The 14,596-nt window shown below is 52.2% G+C and overlaps 2 long non-coding RNA genes across 2 annotated transcripts; both read right to left on the bottom strand.

Annotated features, from left to right (window-relative positions):
- Nucleotides 1–674: 674 nt before the first annotated feature.
- LOC128818810 (uncharacterized) lies at nucleotides 675–1,241 on the bottom strand. Its single transcript, XR_008440555.1, has 3 exons — nucleotides 1,195–1,241; nucleotides 1,073–1,113; nucleotides 675–991 (listed from the first exon to the last, which is right to left on the bottom strand). It is a non-coding gene; the product is annotated as an uncharacterized LOC128818810 (long non-coding RNA).
- Nucleotides 1,242–4,708: 3,467 nt separating this feature from the next.
- Nucleotides 4,709–5,187, bottom strand: LOC128818527 (uncharacterized). The gene is made up of 3 exons (XR_008440502.1): nucleotides 4,965–5,187; nucleotides 4,857–4,884; nucleotides 4,709–4,762 (listed from the first exon to the last, which is right to left on the bottom strand). It is a non-coding gene; the product is annotated as an uncharacterized LOC128818527 (long non-coding RNA).
- Between the last annotated feature and the right edge of the window lie 9,409 nt (nucleotides 5,188–14,596).

Genomic DNA, 14,596 nt, shown 5'->3' with positions numbered 1-14,596 from the left:
TTTGAGAAGGCGCAAGCTACGGAACTACTGTGGTCAGGTGATGAGGGTCTAATATGCTCCCTCTAGAAGTCCAAGAGAATGGCACGGGAAGAGAAGGCGCTACCAAAGGTGAGAAGGAAGATGGATGAGAACGTCTCCTGTACTTCTTCCCGTCTCAAAAAGTAAAAATGTAACGATGCCGGAATAAGCGATATCCAGGAAGGTACACGAGTAAAATATGGCCGATACTGCAGAGAACAATGCCGATAAAGCCTCGAGATGTAACAAAGGCCTATGACGCAGAAATCAATGGACACGGACGACATAACACAGACACGGACGACATAACACAGACACGGACGACATAACACAGACACGGACGACATAACACAGACACGAGTGAAAACTGCCTGGCAGTTCCACCTTATGGACCCAAGATTGCTAGTCCAAGATGAGTCATAGGCCGATGATGCCAAAGGAAAGAAAGCCCTAGGGCAATAGCATGTGATGATGAAATTTAACTCCTTTCAAGATGTTAGTGCCAAAGGACTTAAGAGGAAGCCTAAGAAGCTCAGTAGGCCTAGACAAGAAAGCGATGACTACGGCGTGACCGTGGCTAGAGCTCCGGACGTGAAGGCGAGCTCCTCGGGTGAAAAGATCCACGACGACATCAAGAGTCAAAGAAGGCTGCCGACGCAAACCTCGCGAGGACGCGAAGACGGATCGGAACTGCCCTGCCCGGCGAAGACTCTGGTGAGGCTGAGGAGAAACCCTCTCCCTCTGCTTCCGAGGGGCCCGTCCCACTATGGGCCTCTCCTCTAAGCTAACATCAAATTGTCTCCTGTGATAGTAAAGGTTTTTCCCCTTCTCCCACCTACTGGCCCCGACACTTAGCTTTTGCAAGACGACCGGACAAAATCCATCGTCAGCCAGACGTGGACGGCGACATGTTCTCTACATCCGCTTCGGTGCTGCCGTTTCCAAACTTCAGCTATGCGCCTCCTCACGGTACCTAAGACAAAACAGAAAATGCAACTAGCGCCCTGCAAAAGAGGAATCCCCGGAACTCTGACGCACCGCTGCCCCGGCTCACCTGAAATCTTGATGCGACTCAACAGGCTGCCAGGAGGATACCTACAAAAGGAAAAGGTACAGGCTTAGCGTGCTGCCGCATAACGGTCACCTATGAGTCACCCAGCCTAAATGCCGACTCACCCGCTTGACTCTGTTCCTTCACACGCCTAGGGCAGCAATGACACCTGCAAAGAAACAAAGCAAAAAAAACCACACTGAGATACCGAGAAAAGACCACCACCCTGACCTGACAAGTACGCCCACCTACACCTTAAGCTTGCACCCACCGGCCCTCAGACATCTGGGATCAGAGACATCTCGCGAGAGAACTGCCTGAAATAAAAAAAAAAAAAACAAAAGGGATGCTGAGACTTTCACCAGAAACTGAGACCTGTGCGAGAACAACTGCTTCTGTCCACTGCTCACCTGGCACACTTGGCCTTGGCTGCAGCTATCTGCCTGGACTTCCTAATAATAAAGACAAAGAACAGTGCTGTAACATAGTCACCATTTATGCTTCCCCTGCAAATACAAACAGCAACTGACCTTCTCAGGGAAAACCCCCTGACCCAGGAGGGGCGCTCTGCCACAGATCTTAAATGTCTGCATCTGAAAGAAAGTTAGGAGAAAATTCAAACAACTGTAGGATAACTTAACAGGTCCAAGCATCCTGTGTGAATCTAGGAATACCATCTAGAATACAACTACATCCCCCATTCCAAATTGCAGGTCTCCAGGACTTGTGCAATTACACCAGGCTATGCAGCAGGACAGAGCAGCTCCGGGACAAATATGTGCAGACACCCGTGACACAGGACAGGACACGACAAACGAGGGGACGCCACAAGGAGAAAAATCTCTTGGCGAGAAAAATGCCCGCGAGGACAGAGAGATTGCGGAACGAGATGACCTAGGGGAGACGGACGGCTCGGAGCTGATGAGGCTCAAAGAACCCTGCAGGAAGAAGATGCTAAGAAAACGATGTCTTCCGAGAACTGCACAAGCGGATGCCTGAAAAGCCTACGGTAAGAATGAGCTACCTAGCTTGGCGTTCTCACAAGTCCTAAGCCGCTATAATGGATCGTTGGGGTGTGCGGCTGTCGCTACCGCTCAGAACGAGACCTTCAAAGACATCTGACCGGATGCTTCTAAAGACAGATATGACTGCGATGCCTGTCGGGACTCCCGAGTCAAAAGGCCTGTGGCGTTGGGGCCGGGCCGAGGAACGCAAAGATCACAGATGCCAAGATGACCCTCAGACAGCTAAGGTAAAAAAAGACAAGTGACGTGACAGACCCAAACAACACAGAATGCACAAGAGACAAGTGACACGACCCACACCGGAACTGCTCTGCCCTGCGCACCTCAGCGCTGAGATCAAAAGAGACGCTTTCCCTTTAGGTGGCCTAAGGAGACACTTCTTAGACATCCCCATCTCCAAAGCAGACTCAAAAATCCCTTCCGGGCAGTCCCAAGCCAGCACCCCGCTTCCCTCCCCTCAGTGGGTCGTAGCCCTCGACTTATCTTGCACACTTCTGGGCGTGCAAATCCCTGTCGAGTGCAAAAGAAGGCCACCTCCCCGTCTGGGAAGTTCCAGCTGTCACCAGGCTCTTATCTCTTCGTCTGCCAAGACAAAGAAAAGGAAACATCAGTGCACAATCTTAACAGCACACGGGCTAAAACCTGACAATTCTGCTACTCACCTTCTCCTAAGAGAGCCCTGGCGTTCGGGCCGCACGCTTCGGCCGTGCTCCGAGGCCGACGCTGCCGTCACGAGGTACGCCTAGGTTAAGTGGAGACAAGGTGACTGGGCACGGCTGAAACTGGAGTGGACCCCCTCTCCTCCTCCCTACCTCCCCGACTCACCGCAGCTCCTCGGCCGTTCCCGTGAGCTACCTAGACGGGACCTTGAAATACAAGATGTGTGGGCTTCATCACGGGGTCCCGTCATACTTCCGGAGGGCTCACGAGTGCAGGAAACCCGGTCCGTCCGCCACCTGATGACATGGGCTTAGCGTACGCCGAGTGGATGGCCTAAAGCACGCAAATGAGAACGGATGGTTAGAGGTGCACCAGAAACTGAGACCTGTGCGAAAACAACTGCTTCTGTCCACTGCTCACCTGGCACACTTGGCCTTGGCTGCAGCTATCTGCCTGGACTTCCTAATAATAAAGACAAAGAACAGTGCTGTAACATAGTCACCATTTATGCTTCCCCTGCAAACACAAACAGCGACTGACCTTCTCAGGGAAAACCCCTTGACCCAGGATTGGGGGCTCTGCTACAGATTTAATCTGCCTGCATCTGAAAGAAAGGTAGGAGTAATGTCAAACGGCTGCAGGATAACTTAACAGCACCAAACATGTCAATCTACGAATACAATCTAGAGCCCAACTACACCCCGCAGCAGAAATTTCAACTCCTGGGACTTGTCCTGTTACAGGCTATGCAGCAGGGCAGAGCAGTTCCGGGACAAATACGTGCAGACACCCGTGACACAGGACAGAACGTGACAAACGAGGGGACGTGACAGGGAGAGAGAGCTCTTGGTGAGAAGAATGCCGGCGAGCGCCGGGAGAATGCGGAACGAGATGACCTAGGTGAGACGGACCGCTCGGAGCCGATGAGGCTCAGAGAACCCTGCAGGAACAAGATGCTAACAGAATGATTTCTTAAGAGAACTGCAGAGAGGAATGTTTTACGGTCCGAAGGCTCTAGCTAGCTTTGCATTCTTATCAGTCCTAATCGGCTTTAAGGGATCATTGCGGTGTGTGGCTGTTGACACAGCTCAGAGCAAGACCTTAAAAGACATCTGACTGGATGCTTCTAAAGAGAGATGCAATTCAGATGCCTGTCTGACCTCTGGAATCAAGAGTCCTATTGCACTGGTGCCCGTCCAAGGAATGCGGAGATCACGGATGCCAAAAATGAGGCCAGGGTTTCTGATAGGGCCCTCAAAGGGCTAAGGTAAAAAAGCCATGTGACACGAAATACCCAAACACACAGAATGCACAATAGACAAGTGACACAACACACACCAGAACTGCTCTGCCCTGAGCACTGTGATCAAAAAAAACCCTTTCCCTTTAGGTGGCCTAAGTGGATACTTCTTGCACATCCCTGCCACCAAAGCTGATTCAAAAAACGCTCCCAGCGCCTCGCTTTCATCCCCTCTCAAGGTCGTAGCCCTCGACTTATCTCTCGGACATCCGGGGATGAGAATCCACGTCGCGTGCGAACGGAGGCCGCCTCGCCTGCTGGGAATTTTCTTACGATCACCGGGCTGTAGTCCCTTGCTCAACTGCAATCGAGAACACCAAACATCACTGCGTGATCTTAGCTGTACAACGGACAAAACCCAGCAATTCTGCTACTCACCGTTCTCCTCAGAATGCCCGGCTCCTTGGGCCGCACGCTTTGGCCGTGCTCGGAGGCTGACGCCGTCATCGCAGGGTATGCCTGGGTTGAGAAGAGACAAAGTGACTCGGCATTGCTGAAACCTAAGTGGACCCTGGCTCCCTCTCCCTACCTCGGCGACTCACCGCAACTCCTCGGCCCTTGCCAAAGGCTACCCGGATGGGACCTTGAAATACAAAATTTCAAGGCTTCATTACGGCCCTGAAATACTTCCAGAGGACTCACGAGCACAGGAAACCCGGTCCATCGGCTGGTTGGTGACGGGGGCTTGGCATACTCCGAGTGGATTGCCTAAAGCACACAAACAAGAATGGAGGCTTTAGAGTTGCACCAGAAATTGAGACCTGAGTGAGAACACCTGTTTCTGCAACCGGTCACTGCTCACCTTGACTGCAGAGATCCAGATTTAATGCCTAAAAATAAAGACAGAAAACAGTACTGTAACACACAGTCACCATTTATACTTCCACTGCAGAGACAAACGGTGACTGACCTGCTCAGGGGAACCCCCTCTCCAGGGACTGGGGGGGCTCTGCCACAGATTTAATCCACCTGCATCTGAAAGAGAGTTAGGACAAAAGTCAAATGGTTGCAAGATAACTTAACAGCTGCAAACACCTTATGCCAATCTAGGAATACCATCTAGAGTCCAACTACACCCTGCACTGCAAATTTCAAGTCCCCAGAACTTATCCTATTACACCAGGCTATGCAGCAGGGCAGAACAGCTCTGGGACAAATATGTGCAGACACCCGTGACACAGGACGGGACAAACAAGGGGACGCTAAACACAAACAACACGTTATGACACAAACAACACGTTATGATACGAACGGCGTGACACAAGGATGATAACTTCCTGGCAAGAAGAATAATGGCGAGGAGCGAGAGGATGCCAAAAGAGATGACTGATGCTCTGGCAGTGGTGGATGGAGGAGGCTCTAAGGAGCAGAAGAGCTCCTGGAGAAGACTGGAACAGAGTGACCCGTTAAAAGAACTGTTGGTCACAATGATCAGGATGGCTGTGAGACAATGCTACGTTTAGAATGCTTTCCATATCCACACAATCTGGTAAGCCCCAGGATGTTACAGCTCGTGGCTGGAAAGGATGGATGGTGATACGGCCGGGAAGGAGGCCTCAAAAGACGTCCGACTCGATGCTTCGGAGATGCGACCAAGAGAGATGGCCGAGCCCGCCGGTAAAAGAACGAACGATATCGGCGTCGTGCCGAGAAGTGCGAGCGTTCGAGAACCCAGAGATGCTGGCTGATGCTTGTGTTAAGGCCCTTGAGGGGAAAAGGCAGGGATATCTGATCCAAGGGACCCCAAAGACACACCAGATAACACGGTACATGGGACAACACAACACGGACCGGAACTGTTCTGCACTGCACACCCTACAGCTGCAATCAAAAGTAGAGCCTCTCCCTTTAGCTGTCCTAAGAGGCCCCTTAGAAGATATCCCTTTATCCTCTGCTAGTTTTCAAATCTATCCCAGGAATTTCCAATCCACTACTCCCATCTCCAGGCTGTGGCCCCGACTTATCTTTTGGGTGATGGGTGATGTGAATCCAGGTTGGACCTGAAATGAGTCTACCTCGGAGGGCCATGTGATCGCCTGTTAGCCTCTTAGTCGGTTACAATAAAGAACAGCAAAATCAATGCATGAGTTTAGTGTTACGTGGGCCAAATCCCAGCAAGTCAGCTACTTATCCTCTTCTGAGCGTGCCTGGGTCCTCAAGTCTCCAGCTTCATCCTGAGTCCAAGGCTATGGCTGTTATTATGAGTGGCACCTGGATTAGAGAGAGGCAAAGTTACATGGCATTTCTGTGAGTGCAGTGGATGAGCTCGTGTGCTGTACGACACACGAATGCCTCTGCTATGCTTGTGAAAAGCCTTGGGGGGGGTCCTCAAATAGACACCATTTCTCACCCTGCTACCTTCAAAACCCCCCACAATAACTCCTAACCGGGCACCCTGCTCACTCTCCCTCTCCTAGTCACAATCCTCAACTCATCTGAAGCCTCAATCTCAAACATCATCTTTGACACAGGGCAGATACCTTTTGTGACGCAATGAATCTGCTGAAAAAATGTTGTACTTGACACAACCTGGAGTTGCAGGAAGTTGGACTCCTCCTAAAAAAAAAAAAAAAAAAAAAACAAAACAAAATCATAAATTACAAAACCACCTTACCACCCCTGAATGCAAAACCCAAATCATGAACTTAAATACTCCCTGTATTCAACGTTGTTTTCTTCACAGTCTCTTCAAAGCCTCTGTTGCTTTAGATGCCCAAAAGCACCTGCTGAAAACAACCTGAGATAAGCTGAAAGAGCCTCTTCACCAAAATGAGAGGAGAGCTCTTACCCCAGCAGATTCCAGAGAGGGAATGAAGGCCCCTGGTAAAGGCTGGGGTTAATATACCCCTGATTGGGCCCGCCTCTCGTTCCCACAATGCCTGGGAAAGGAGAGGGGCAAATCCCACCGGGTATAAAAGCCCTCAGAGTGGCTGCAGCTGTTTGGCTCCTCTGACTTGAATTCGAGGGGAGTAAAGGGCTTGCTACAGAAGAAAACTCTCCAGGGAAATGACAGCACTTTCTTTTTTGCTACAACTACTTGGAACAAAAGGGCAGAAAGCTGGTAAGAAATAAACTTTGTTTATTTGAAAATAAAAAAGAAATAAAACTTTGTTTTTAGGCAGCATAGCTAGATAAGTTGGGTAATTTGCTGTTAACTTATATAATTATTCCTCAGTGACTACTAAGTAGTACTCCACTTGTGACTAAGTAGGGTGGAGAAGAATACTAATTATATGAACAGTCTGTCTCCTTGGGACTACTACCTAGGGCTATCTACATTATAAATAAAAATAAGAAAAATAATAGCCTCCCAGGCAGCATAAAGATTAAGTACATGCCAGGCTTGCCCTGCTCTGAGATATTTAGTCCTAGGGTGCAGAAAGAAGTGCCCTGAAAGGTAGTTTTAAACCCTTAAAATGCTGAAAAAGACAGAGCCTCCTTCAAGTGAAGCCTTTAACAGGAGGAAATGGGGCAGTTACCTCCGCTGAAACTGATACAATGGCAAATGAATGTCTTCTGCCCTTTAATTCAATCCCCGAGAATATTGGGAAAAGAGGGGTTTTCCTCACTTTAAATCTCTCCAGTGATGAAGAAAGAGGGATTTTCCCCTCAATCCAAACCCTTAAGAAGGAGGGACAGCTGGGCTTTCCCCTCAATTTAAGCCTTACGACAACACAAAGGGTTACCCTTAATTCAAATGCAGTTACCCTTAATTCAAACCCATAAAAAACATTATCAAGGTTTTCCCCTTCTATTTAATCTGGAAAATAATGGAAAATGGGGATTCCCTGTCAATTAACACCCCTAACAGCATAGAAAAGGCAGGGATTCTTTCCACTGAGACCATTAAAATTGCAGGGAAAGTGGATTCCCTCACGATTTGAACACAAGAAATAATGGAAAAGGAAGCTTTTTCTCTCAATTTAAACTCCTTTTCTCCTACTAAGCCCTCTCTTTTCTGGGACTGCTGTGGAAGGTCTGGGGGTTCTAGGGAAGGGCTGACACAATAAAAGGGGAAAGCTGAAAGCTCTCCCCTGGAACCCCACATGCTGCCTGGCCTGCTCAGGTGCTGACCCTTGGCAAGAGGGCTCTTCCCTTGGCATTTTCTCAAAGGGATGCTCCGTGCCCAGGTGGGTCTGGCTGCTCCCCAGTCCCTGCTGGATGTTCCAACCATAGCTCCTGGAGGAACGCTTGGAATAGCCCTGTTAGGCCCTCTGGACTAGCAGCTCCCTGTGCAGGTGTGCCCAGGTAACTCTCTGAAAGCGGCTTGTCACACAGGGGGCTGCGACACTTTGGAGTGGGGGATGAGGTGAAGAAAGGTCCTGTGGGGAGTTCCCTCCCCCACGCAGCCCTTTGTCTGCCCCTTAAACAATGGGGTGTCAGACTTTGCTTTCCAAGGAAATTAACAGTCTTTCCTCTCTGTGTGCCCCTAGCCAAACAGGAATTGCATCCAAAATTGCAGACAGCGAACGATTTCTCACAGACCACAGATGCCAACACCAAGAACTCTTGCTGCCCTCGGGGTGAAGCACACCACCAGTGAACAGACATCAATACACGGTGAGAGAGAGTTTGGTTTTACAGGGAAAAGGACCAGCGATTGGGTCCAGAGGTCAGTGGCCCCAAATGACATTATGCAACCTCAAGGTCCGAACGGTGCAAGATTTACAAGGGAGCAAAACTGCCCCCACCGAAAATTCGGGCTGCCCTGGCAGTGACAAGAACCTCCTGCAAACTAGCATAAAAATCGGGAGTGGTGGTTTTTGTTTCACAGGGAAAAGGGCTGGGGATCAAGTTCAAGGGGCCTGTGGCTCTGAATAGGCGGTTCCCTCCACAAATCTAAGTAAAGGCAGGCTGAGTCCCACACCCAAATTGTCACCACCAAGAATTTCTGCTGCCCTGACAGTCCCAAGGGAACCCTGCAAACTGACATCAGGAACCTGGGCTGGCCACTTTTCTTTCCCAAGGAAAAAGGCTGATCTTTGCTTCCGGGGCCTGTGGCCCTGAAGTGGCCGGACACCTCCAAAAATCCAAACGATCGAAGATGTGTCGCAGACCCAAGCTGCCCCCAGCTCAAACCTGTGCTGCCCTGACAGTCCCAAGGGAACCCTACAAACTGACATCAGGAACCTGGGCTGGTCACTTTTCTTTCCCAGGGAAAAGGACCGGTCTGTGTCTACAGGGGCCTGTGTCCCTGAGTGGTCGGACACCTCCAAAAATCCAAACGATCAAGGATGTGTCGCAGACCCAAGCTGCCCCCACCTCAAAACTGTGCTGCCCTGACAGTCCCAAGGGAACCCTACAAACTGACATCAGGAACCTGGGCTGGCCACTTCTCTTTCCCAGGGAAAAAGGAGCGGTCTGTGTCTCCAGGGGCCTGTGGCCCTGAAGTGGCCGGACACCTCCAAAAATCCAAACGATCGAAGATGTGTCGCAGACCCAAGCTGCCCCCAGCTCAAACCTGTGCTGCCCTGACAGTCCCAGGGGAACCCTACAAACTGACATCAGGAACCTGGGCTGGCCACTTTTCTTTCCCAGGGAAAAGGACCGGTCACTGTCTCCAGGGGCCTGTGGCCCTGAAGTGGCCGGACACCTCCAAAAATCCAAACGATCGAAGATGTGTCGCAGACCCAAGCTGCCCCCACCTCAAACCCGCGCTGCCCTGACAGTCCCAACGGAACCCTACAAACTGACATCAGGAACCTGGGCTGGCCACTTTTCTTTCCCAAAGAAAATAGCTATCTTTGCCTCCAGGGGCCTGTGGCCCTGAAGTGGCCGGACACCTCCAAAAATCCAAACGATCGAGGATGTGTCGCAGACCCAAGCTGCCCCCGGCTCAAACCTGTGCTGCCCTGACAGTCCCAAGGGAACCCTACAAACTGACATCAGGAACCTGGGCTGGCCACTTTTCTTTCCCAGGGAAAAGGACCAGTCTTTGTCTCCAGGGGCCTGTGGCCCTGAAGTGGCCGGACACCTCCAAAAATCCAAACGATCGAAGATGTGTCGCAGACCCAAGCTGCCCCCAGCTCAAACCTGTGCTGCCCTGACAGTCCCAAGGGAACCCTACAAACTGACATCAGGAACCTGGGCTGGCCACTTTTCTTTCCCAGGGAAAAGGACCAGTCTTTGTCTCCAGGGGCCTGCGGCCCTGAAGTGGCCGAACACCTCCAAAAATCCAAACGATCGAAGATGTGTCGCAGACCCAAGCTGCCCCCACCTCAAACCTGTGCTGCCCTGACAGTCCCAAGGGAACCCTACAAACTGACATCAGGAACCTGGGCTGGCCACTTTTCTTTCCCAGGGAAAAGGACTGGTTTTTGTCTCCAGGGGCCTGTGGCCCTGAAGTGGCCAGACACCTCCAAAAATCCAAACGATCGAAGATGTGTCGCAGACCCAAGCTGCCCCCACCTCAAAACTGTGCTGCCCTGACAGTCCCAAGGGAACCCTACAAACTGACATCAGGAACCTGGGCTGGCCACTTTTCTTTCCCAGGGAAAAAGGACCGGTCTTTGTCTCCAGGGGCCTGTGGCCCTGAAGTGGCCGAACACCTCCAAAAATCCAAACGATCGAAGATGTGTCGCAGACCCAAGCTGCCCCCACCTCAAACCTGCGCTGCCCTGACAGTCCCAAGGGAACCCTACAAACTGACATCAGGAACCTGGGCTGGCCACTTTTCTTTCCCAGGGAAAAGGACTGGTTTTTGTCTCCAGGGGCCTGTGGCCCTGAAGTGGCCAGACACCTCCAAAAATCCAAACGATCGAAGATGTGTCGCAGACCCAAGCTGCCCCCACCTCAAACCTGTGCTGCCCTGACAGTCCCAAAGGAACCCTACAAACTGACATCAGGAACCTGGGCTGGCCACTTTTCTTTCCCAAGGAAAAAGGTTGATCTTTGCCTCCAGGGGCCTGTGGCCCTGACTGGCCGGACACCTCCAAAAATCCAAACGATCGAAGATGTGTCGCAGACCCAAGCTGCCCCCAGCTCAAACCTGTGCTGCCCTGACAGTCCCAAGGGAACCCTACAAACTGACATCAGGAACCTGGGCTGGCCACTTTTCTTTCCCAGGGAAAAGGACCAGTCTTTGTCTCCAGGGGCCTGTGGCCCTGAAGTGGCCGGACACCTCCAAAAATCCAAACGATCGAGGATGTGTCGCAGACCCAAGCTGCCCCCACCTCAAACCTGTGCTGCCCTGACAGTCCCAAGGGAACCCTACAAACTGACATCAGGAACCTCGGCTGGCCACTTTTCTTTCTCAAGGAAAAAGCCTGATCTTTGCCTCCAGGAGCCTGTGGCCCTGAAGTGGCCGGACACCTCCAAAAATCCAAACGATCGAAGATGTGTCGCAGACCCAAGCTGCCCCCACCTCAAACCTGTGCTGCCCTGACAGTCCCAAGGGAACCCTACAAACTGACATCAGGAACCTGGGCTGGCCAATTTTCTTTCCCAGGGAAAAGAACTGGTCTTTGTCTCCAGGGGCCTGTGGCCCTGAAGTGGCCAGACACCTCCAAAAATCCAAACGATCGAAGATGTGTCGCAGACCCAAGCTGCCCCCAGCTCAAACCTGAGCTGCCCTGACAGTCCTAAGGGAACCCTACAAACTGACATCAGGAACCTGGGCTGGCCACTTTTCTTTCCCAGGGAAAAGGACCAGTCTTTGTTTCCAGGGGCCTGTGGCCCTGAGTGGCCGGACACCTCTAAAAATCCAAATGATCGAAGATGTGTCGCAGACCCAAGCTGCCCCCACCTCAAACCTGTGCTGCCCTGACAGTCCCAAAGGAACCCTACAAACTGACATCAGGAACCTGGGCTGGCCACTTTTCTTTCCCAGGGAAAAAGGCTGATCTTTGCCTCCAGGGGCCTGTGGCCCTGAAGTGGCCGGACACCTCCAAAATCCAAACGATCGAAGATGTGTCGCAGACCCAAGTTGCCCCCAGCTCAAACCTGTGCTGCCCTGACAGTCCCAAGGGAACCCTGCAAACTGACATCAGGAACCTGGGCTGGCCACTTTTCTTTCCCAGGGAAAAGAACTGGTCTTTGTCTCCAGAGGCCTGTGGCCCTGGAGCGGCCAGACACCTCCAAAAATCCAAACGATCGAAGATGTGTCGCAGACCTAAGCTGCCCCCAGCTCAAACCTGAGCTGCCCTGACAGTCCTAAGGGAACCCTACAAACTGACATCAGGAACCTGGGCTGGCCACTTTTCTTTCCCAGGGAAAAGCACCAGTCTTTGTCTCCAGGGGCCTGTGGCCCTGAAGTGGCCGGACACCTCCAAAAATCCAAACGATCGAGGATGTGTCGCAGACCCAAGCTGCCCCCACCTCAAACCTGTGCTGCCCTGACAGTCCCAAGGGAACCCTACAAACTGACATCAGGAACCTGGGCTGGCCACTTTTCTTTCCCAAGGAAAAAGGCTGATCTTTGCCTCCAGGGGCCTGTGGACCTGAGTGGCCGGACACCTCCAAAAATCCAAACGATCGAAGATGTGTCGCAGACCCAAGCTGCCCCCACCTCAAACCTGTGCTGCCCTGACAGTCCCAAGGGAACCCTACAAACTGACATCAGGAACCTGGGCTGGCCACTTTTCTTTCCCAGGGAAAAGGACCAGTCTTTGTCTCCAGGGGCCTGTGGCCCTGAAGTGGCCGGACACCTCCAAAAATCCAAACGATCGAGGATGTGTCGCAGACCCAAGCTGCCCCCACCTCAAACCTGTGCTGCCCTGACAGTCCCAAGGGAACCCTACAAACTGACATCAGGAACCTCGGCTGGCCACTTTTCTTTCTCAAGGAAAAAGCCTGATCTTTGCCTCCAGGAGCCTGTGGCCCTGAAGTGGCCAGACACCTCCAAAAATCCAAACGATCGAAGATGTGTTGCAGACCCAAGCTGCCCCCACCTCAAACCTGTGCTGCCCTGACAGTCCCAAGGGAACCCTACAAACTGACATCAGGAACCTGGGCTGGCCACTTTTCTTTCCCAGGGAAAAGGACCAGTCTTTGTCTCCAGGGGCCTGTGGCCCTGAAGTGGCCGGACACCTCCAAAAATCCAAACGATCGAGGATGTGTCGCAGACCCAAGCTGCCCCCAGCTCAAACCTGTGCTGCCCTGACAGTCCCAAGGGAACCCTACAAACTGACATCAGGAACCTTGGCTGGCCACTTTTCTTTCTCAAGGAAAAAGCCTGATCTTTGCCTCCAGGAGCCTGTGGCCCTGAAGTGGCCGGACACCTCCAAAAATCCAAACGATCGAAGATGTGTCGCAGACCCAAGCTGCCCCCAGCTCAAACCTGAGCTGCCCTGACAGTCCTAAGGGAACCCTACAAACTGACATCAGGAACCTGGGCTGGCCACTTTTCTTTCCCAGGGAAAAGGACCAGTCTTTGTCTCCAGGGGCCTGTGGCCCTGAAGTGGCCAGACACCTCTAAAAATCCAAACGATCGAAGATGTGTCGCAGACCCAAGCTGCCCCCAGCTCAAACCTCTGCTGCCCTGACAGTCCTAAGGGAACCCTACAAACTGACATCAGGAACCTGGGCTGGCCACTTTTCTTTCCCAGGGAAAAGGACCAGTCTTTGTTTCCAGGGGCCTGTGGCCCTGAGTGGCCGGACACCTCTAAAAATCCAAATGATCGAAGATGTGTCGCAGACCCAAGCTGCCCCCACCTCAAACCTGTGCTGCCCTGACAGTCCCAAAGGAACCCTACAAACTGACATCAGGAACCTGGGCTGGCCACTTTTCTTTCCCAGGGAAAAAGGCTGATCTTTGCCTCCAGGGGCCTGTGGCCCTGAAGTGGCCGGACACCTCCAAAATCCAAACGATCGAAGATGTGTCGCAGACCCAAGCTGCCCCCTGCTCAAACCTGTGCTGCCCTGACAGTCCCAAGGGAACCCTACAAACTGACATCAGGAACCTGGGCTGGCCACTTTTCTTTCCCAGGGAAAAGAACTGGTCTTTGTCTCCAGAGGCCTGTGGCCCTGGAGCGGCCAGACACCTCCAAAAATCCAAACGATCGAAGATGTGTCGCAGACCTAAGCTGCCCCCAGCTCAAACCTGAGCTGCCCTGACAGTCCTAAGGGAACCCTACAAACTGACATCAGGAACCTGGGCTGGCCACTTTTCTTTCCCAGGGAAAAGCACCAGTCTTTGTCTCCAGGGGCCCGTGGCCCTGAAGTGGCCAGACACATCCAAAAATCCAAACGATCGAAGATGTGTCGCAGACCCAAGCTGCCCCCACCTCAAACCTGTGCTGCCCTGACAGTCCCAAGGGAACCCTACAAACTGACATCAGGAACCTGGGCTGGCCACTTTTCTTTCCCAAGGAAAAAGGCTGATCCTTACCTCCAGGGGCCTGTGGCCCTGAAGTGGCCGGACACCTCCAAAAATCCAAACGATCGAGGATGTGTCACAGACCCAAGCTGCCCCCACCTCAAACCTGTGCTGCCCTGACAGTCCCAAGGGAACCCTACAAACTGACATCAGGAACCTGGGCTGGCCACTTTTCTTTCCCAAGGAAAAAGGACCGGTCTTTGTCTCCAGGGGCCTGTGACATGTAG

This window comes from Vidua macroura, chromosome 24 (assembly GCF_024509145.1).
Source record: "Vidua macroura isolate BioBank_ID:100142 chromosome 24, ASM2450914v1, whole genome shotgun sequence".
Lineage (NCBI taxonomy): Eukaryota > Metazoa > Chordata > Aves > Passeriformes > Viduidae > Vidua > Vidua macroura.
The sequence above is the reverse complement of the archived record's forward strand: the minus strand, read 5'-3'. Positions and strand labels throughout refer to the sequence as shown.